Source organism: Nansenia antarctica (assembly GCF_963989245.1).
Source record: "Nansenia antarctica genome assembly, chromosome: 18".
NCBI lineage: Eukaryota > Metazoa > Chordata > Actinopteri > Argentiniformes > Microstomatidae > Nansenia > Nansenia antarctica.
The window spans coordinates 2,412,550-2,418,919 of record NC_137691.1 but is presented as its reverse complement, the minus strand read 5'-3'; positions in this window follow the sequence as shown (position 1 = coordinate 2,418,919).

Sequence of the window (6,370 nt, the reverse complement as noted above, 5' to 3'; positions counted from 1 at the left end):
ATGAGACAGTTGGCTTACCGAGAACTGAGGCGTCTCGAATGAACTCTCTAGCTGTATTAAGAGCCTCTGGGTTGAGACCACGAGAGGGTCACAACTGAGCGCGTCGTTGGTCTCCTCATGCCCAGGGTATCAGACTGGTCACGTGACTATGGGCCAACCCTCCTCATCCTGCATAGACAACTGTGATGTAGAATTCATCAAGGGGGAGGGGGGGGGGGGCAGTAGATTTCCAAGCGAACATCATCAACAACGTTTTCCTCTAGATTGCTCCTGTGGTAACTGACAGTAACACATCTGTCTGTCTTCTCCTTACGAAGCAAAAGACAACAGCAGGGGCAAGAGCATGCACAAAGATCACTCAATGGCTACTGGTTTTTCCTTCATTAATACCGGGCATCTTCAAAACACATTTTTAATCGAACACCTCGCTTACTTAGTGTTTGCAGTAGCATTATGTTTCTCAACAGTAATGTCTATAATGGTAGAATGAATGACTTTTCCTAGTTATACACGGGTGGCGTGACTTTAATAACATCACAAAGTCACCTATAGAAAAAACAGTCTTGTCACAGACATAGCGGTATTTCCAGTATTTAACGTAACTCTAGGTCACAGTTGACTGTAATATCCGTTAGCGGTCATAAATGTGCCAACTATTGAAGCATTTACTAATTTAGTCACAAGATTTGCTTTGTGTATATCGTGCATATATAGTATTTTGTAAAAATGATGATAATAATAACGTTATGTCAACAGTTTATTATTATTGTTTTAGAACAAAAAGGCATCCACTAAAAATCTCTCAAGTATTCTACTCTTGCGTAGTACGACATTAGTTTCACTATTATAAAAACCAATCAAAGTTTTTAATTAGTTAGGTGATTTAGGTTCAATAACCTGGAATATATCTGGTTGCCTTTGGGTTGGAGTGGAGGTTCTACAAAGCCGAGATGCGGAGATCTGTGCCCGTTATCACCGACACTGTTTGCACTGCAGAACGAAGAGGACGTGTTCAGCATGGATGCCCTTTGCGCCCTGGGGAAGAGAGGGGGGGGGACACAGCCGCACGCTGGAGAACGCATGGACGTCTGCGCCGTGGGGGAGAGAGGGGGAGAGAGGGGACACCGCGTGGAGAAGAGAGGGGACGTCGCTGTACGCTGGAGCATGCGAGGGTTCACCTGGGCCTCGACTCTCTGTCCTGTTTGCTTGTCCTACCTTCCTTGTTTTATTTTTTTAACTATTTTTTTTTAGAGATGAATAATAAAACAAATATGAAATACGCCCATACGTTATATATTGTAAACATGGTTGAGCTGGTATGGTTCTGCAGGATATTATTGGGGCGGGGGGGACAATGAGGTTTTTTTGCACAAGGGGGTGTTTTCTTGTTTGGTTTGAAGTGGTGGAGGCGGGGGTGGGGAGGGGGGGGGGCAGCATGACTGTGGACATGTCTGAGTGTGTCTCCCTGTCTCTCTGGTTTCACTGCGTGTCTGATTACCCAGGGGTTTGTTGTGTAGTGTTTTCTGCCCTGGCTTGATGTACACCCACGTGTTCTCTTGCCCTGGTCGTACTGGGAGCTACATGGACACCACCACACCACACCACACCACCATAGCTGTCACTAGCATCACTAGTCACTATTGGCTTATTTTATATTGGATAGAGACCATTTTTGACATTCTATGAGGTGACAAGATTGATGTTCAATATCTATGGTGTTGCATGAAGATATGGTGGGGGAGTTGAGGTATGTTTAAAGAGTTCAAATTGTTGTGATATGGTGCTGGGGGGTGAAAGGGACAGACACAGCACTTGTTTGACTTTAGCTACGTCTGAGTGGCTGGTGTGTTAGTCTGGATGACACCGGTGTGTTCAGAGCCATATCAGCACCTGAGACTAAGAGATGGATCTTTTTCTTTCTTTTTTTTTTTTTTTTACTCATTGTTTGTGCAATATGTATGTACTATTTTTGTAAAGAAGAAAAAAAAGAAAAAAAATGAACAATTACAATCAAGTGGTTGTTCTACTCTTTTGTTTCCTGGTTGTGTTAGTTTGTGTCCATGTTCCTATCTTTGTCATTTTGCCCCCCCTCCCCCCGATCTCTCAGTGACTTGCGAGTGTCCCCCAGCCCCCCCCCAACCCCAGGGTGTCCGAATTAACTCCCACAGTGACGAGGAATGTCCAAGAAAATAATCTTGCATGTAAACAATGACATTATTGGAGGCTATATTTTCTAACTAGTGTGTATTCCCAAACTATATCAGTGTTACAGTTGACAATTGTTGAAAATGTAATGGTAACATATCTAAAGTAACGTACACTCCTCTTCCTCCTCATACTGTACCTGAACAGACTACGGTCTGTTGTCATCATTACGTACGCCGTTCCAGGAAATAATCAGTGACTTTTTTGGTACAGATACAAATTACTCTTCAACATCTAGTTCAGCATGAAAATGTGTATCTCTTCACAAACATACTACACCATCCGCAGGGCTTGTGGTTGTATTGAGCTACAATCAAAGGGGGTTTTTGCCGACACATATTGTGTTTATCAGTGGATACGACGACAACATGACAGGAGATGTACAGTAACCATCTCTGGATTCATAAGTAGCATCCTTCACGAAGCACTCATAGCTACTGTACTGTATCTGCAACGATATACCCATCTATTATTGTCATTACTCCTCAGCCTGGGTCTGTGATTTGCACATTTGTAAAGTAGTGTAGCACCTCCTCCGTATGTCCACCTCGTCGCTGGTAATCAGATGAAATGAAATCTCCATGCCGTTCACACGTCATTGTGATGATTTTTCAGTGGACTTTTGGTAGATTCAAACAGTACAGGGTACACCTCCGAATGGGATTCACAAATGCTTCAACATAGTTATTTTTCTTCCAAAATATATATATATCTAAATCAGACAGAAGTGTCTTTCATTGTCCCTCAGCTCTTTCGGCAGTAACGACCAACCTGCTCCGAATCCACAGACTAAGTTGCTTCACTCTGCATGCCATTGATGCCTATTGTTTCTTATCTGACGGTGGGCTTTTGTAAACTTGCAACGTAGGTTTTCTTTGACTTTGGTTTATGTTTTGTTTACAGTTAGCTGAGGATGGTTTTGCTTTTTGTTTTATTTCAAGCTGTGTCACTCAAAGCCCAGCATGCAGCATTTTAGCTCTATACCCACTGTATATAAAACAAGTCTAAATCAACATCATCACATTGCAATATGCAGTTAGGTGTATATATATAACAAATATGAGGACATTCTGACAACAGAACATATCGAAGGGAAGAGGTGAGGGTGGGGTGCAGATTAAAAGTGGGGTGGGGCTGACAAAAACAGGATATAAAAAACTGCATATAGTCTGTAAATTATTAGTACTCGATGGCTGCAGTTTCATTGAAGGTGCGATCCTGCTACCCGCTCCGAGAGATACATAATCATCGCTTCATCGCCTCCGATTGTATTGAACTGTCATAGGATTTAGATCACAGAAGAGGCAGACTGTTACATACTTTATCACTGCTTGTCATCCTTGTCCTGAGACACCCGTCCTCTCAGACTCACAGGCCATTTTATATAACTCAAAAGGGAAAGAGAGGAGTGCTTTCATTTTAATATGCATTCTGTTTCTAAGTAGATGATGACGAGACCCTATCGATGTAAAACTATTACTGTGACCATGTTGAGAACGCAAAATAAAACGATATACTGTTAAATTATACGATGTGTCTTTCTTTCTGTGTCGAAAGAACTGTCTACTGTCTTCTTCTGCTGGGTGTGTGTGTGTGTGTGTGTGTGTATGTGTGTGTGTGTGTGTGTGTGTGTGTGTGTATGTGTGTGTGTGTGGGGGGGGCTCATCTAAACACGTCAAAGGAATATTTAAATTCATGATAATTTAGTGTGCGTAGGTAAAAGCTAAAGTGTTGATCAGCCTGACGGGCCTTGTACTATGGTCTGTGACTAACGCAGAGACAGATGGTGTGAGTGACAACGTGCCCTACTGGGCCGTCTGTACCTTGAGTTTTGGTGCAAAAATACACTCACCGGACACTTTATTAGGAACACTAACTAACTAATACTGGGTAGGGCTTCCTTGGCTCTCGAAACACGTGAGCTTAGAATTATATGGTTCTATCTCCGTTTAGGGTAGTTCAGAGATATTGAGCGTCAAAGTTTTTACAACTAAACCACTACTCTGTGGGTGTGTTTCAGGTACATTGTGGCCATGAAGGGATGCACAAGGTCAGCAACAATACTCAAACAGGCTGTGGCATTCAAGTGATGATTGATTGGTATTAACGGGCCCAAAGTGTGCCAAGAAAACATTCCCCACACCATTACACAACCTGGATGAATGAGAAGGTGTACAGGTGTTCCTAATAAAGTGTCCTGTGGTGTATATCTAAGCTTAGAGGGAAGCGATGAACTGCTGCCTCGTTGTAGGAGTACACGGGGAACGGGGGAGGCAACGCAGATGGAGGGTCGTCACGACAACGCCCTTTCAAGCACACCTGGAAATAAAACAATAAGCTATTATTCAAGAGATTATGCAAACTATCTCTCTCTCTCTCTCTCTGATATGTGTGTGCATAATCATATCATTTATAAACAGACCTTCAGAAGTAGTAAGATATATGTAGATACAGTGGCGGACTCAGGCTGTTTGAAGGGCAGGGGCGAAAAGAAAAAAAGGGCACCTACTGCACAACATGGGACTCCATCAGTGCACATGGTCAAGTTTAGACCATTGGAAGGGCAGCCAATAGGGCACATCCTCTAATTTTGCCACTCAAAAGGGCACTTTAGTGCGACGTTTTTCAACGGCACATGGTCAAGTTTAGACCATTGGAGGGGCACCAATAGGGCACGTCCTCTCATTTTCGCCACTCAAAAGGGCACTTAAGACAGACGTTTTTCAACCGTGGGGGCACCAGGAGGGGCGGTCGCCCCCCCTGCCCCCCCCATGAGTCCGCCAGTGCCTACAGCATATTTGTAGATACAATTATGTGGAACCATTCCGAGAAGTAATTTGGTGGATTGAATATTAACCTGATAATAACCTGAGAAATGTACCTTGGAATCGTTCAAAGGGAAGGAGAATCACTCTCTCAAGTCAAGTCAAGTCACGTTTATTTATATAGCACATTTACAACGACAAAACAGCCGCCCAGAGTGCTTAACAGATAAAACAGATAAATCTCTGCCTATCTTCCGCCGTAGACTGAAGACCTCCATCTCTTCAGGCTGCACCTGAACTGTCCCTCCTGAAGACCTCCATCTCTTCAGGCTACACCTTAACTGTCCCTCCTGAAGACCTCCGTCTCTTCAGGCTACACCTTAACTGTCCCTCCTGAAGACTTCCATCTCTTCAGGCTACACCTTAACTGTCCCTCCTGAAGACCTCCGTCTCTTCAGGCTACACTTTAGCTGTCCCTCCTGAAGACCTCCATCTCTTCAGGCTACATCTTAACTGTCCCTCCTAAAGACCTCCATCTCTTCAGGCTACACCTTAACTGTCCCTCCTAAAGACCTCCATCTCTTCAGGCTACACCTTAACTGTCCCTCCTGAAGACCTCAATCTCTTCAGGCTACACCTTAACTGTCCCTCCTGAAGACCTCCGTCTCTTCAGGCTACACCTTAACTGTCCCTCCTGAAGACCTCCATCTCTCCAGGCTACACCTTAACTGTCCCTCCTGAAGACCTCCATCTCTTCAGGCTACATCTTAACTGTCCCTCCTGAAGACCTCCATCTCTTCAGGCTGCACCTTAACTGTCCCTCCTGAAGACTTCCATCTCTTCAGGCTACACCTTAACTGTCCCTCCTGAAGACCTCCATCTCTTCAGGCTACACCTTAACTGTCCCTCCTGAAGACTTCCATCTCTTCAGGCTACACCTTAACTGTCCCTCCTGAAGACCTCCATCTCTTCAGGCTACACCTTAACTGTCCCTCCTGAAGACTTCCATCTCTTCAGGCTACATCTTAACTGTCCCTCCTGAAGACCTCCATCTCTTCAGGCTACATCTTAACTGCTCCTCCTGAAACCTCCCCATTCATGTTCAGTTTACTGTATATTAATAATAATAATACCAATAAAATCTAATAAAAAGTATTCCTTCTTCTAGCATTGTGACTGCCAATGGCCCCTGGCCGAGCAGAGATTGCTTTTCTTGCGATGACTGGATGGATAGATGATTCACTTACTTAGACAAATGTATTTGTTGTAAGTCGCTTTGGATAAAGGCGTCTGCTAAATGCCAAAAATGCAAACGTAAATGTATTGCCTGCGATGGTGTAGTACTCTTTTTAATTATTTAATGTTTTTCATGTCGTAATTGATCACGTTCCTAATCGATC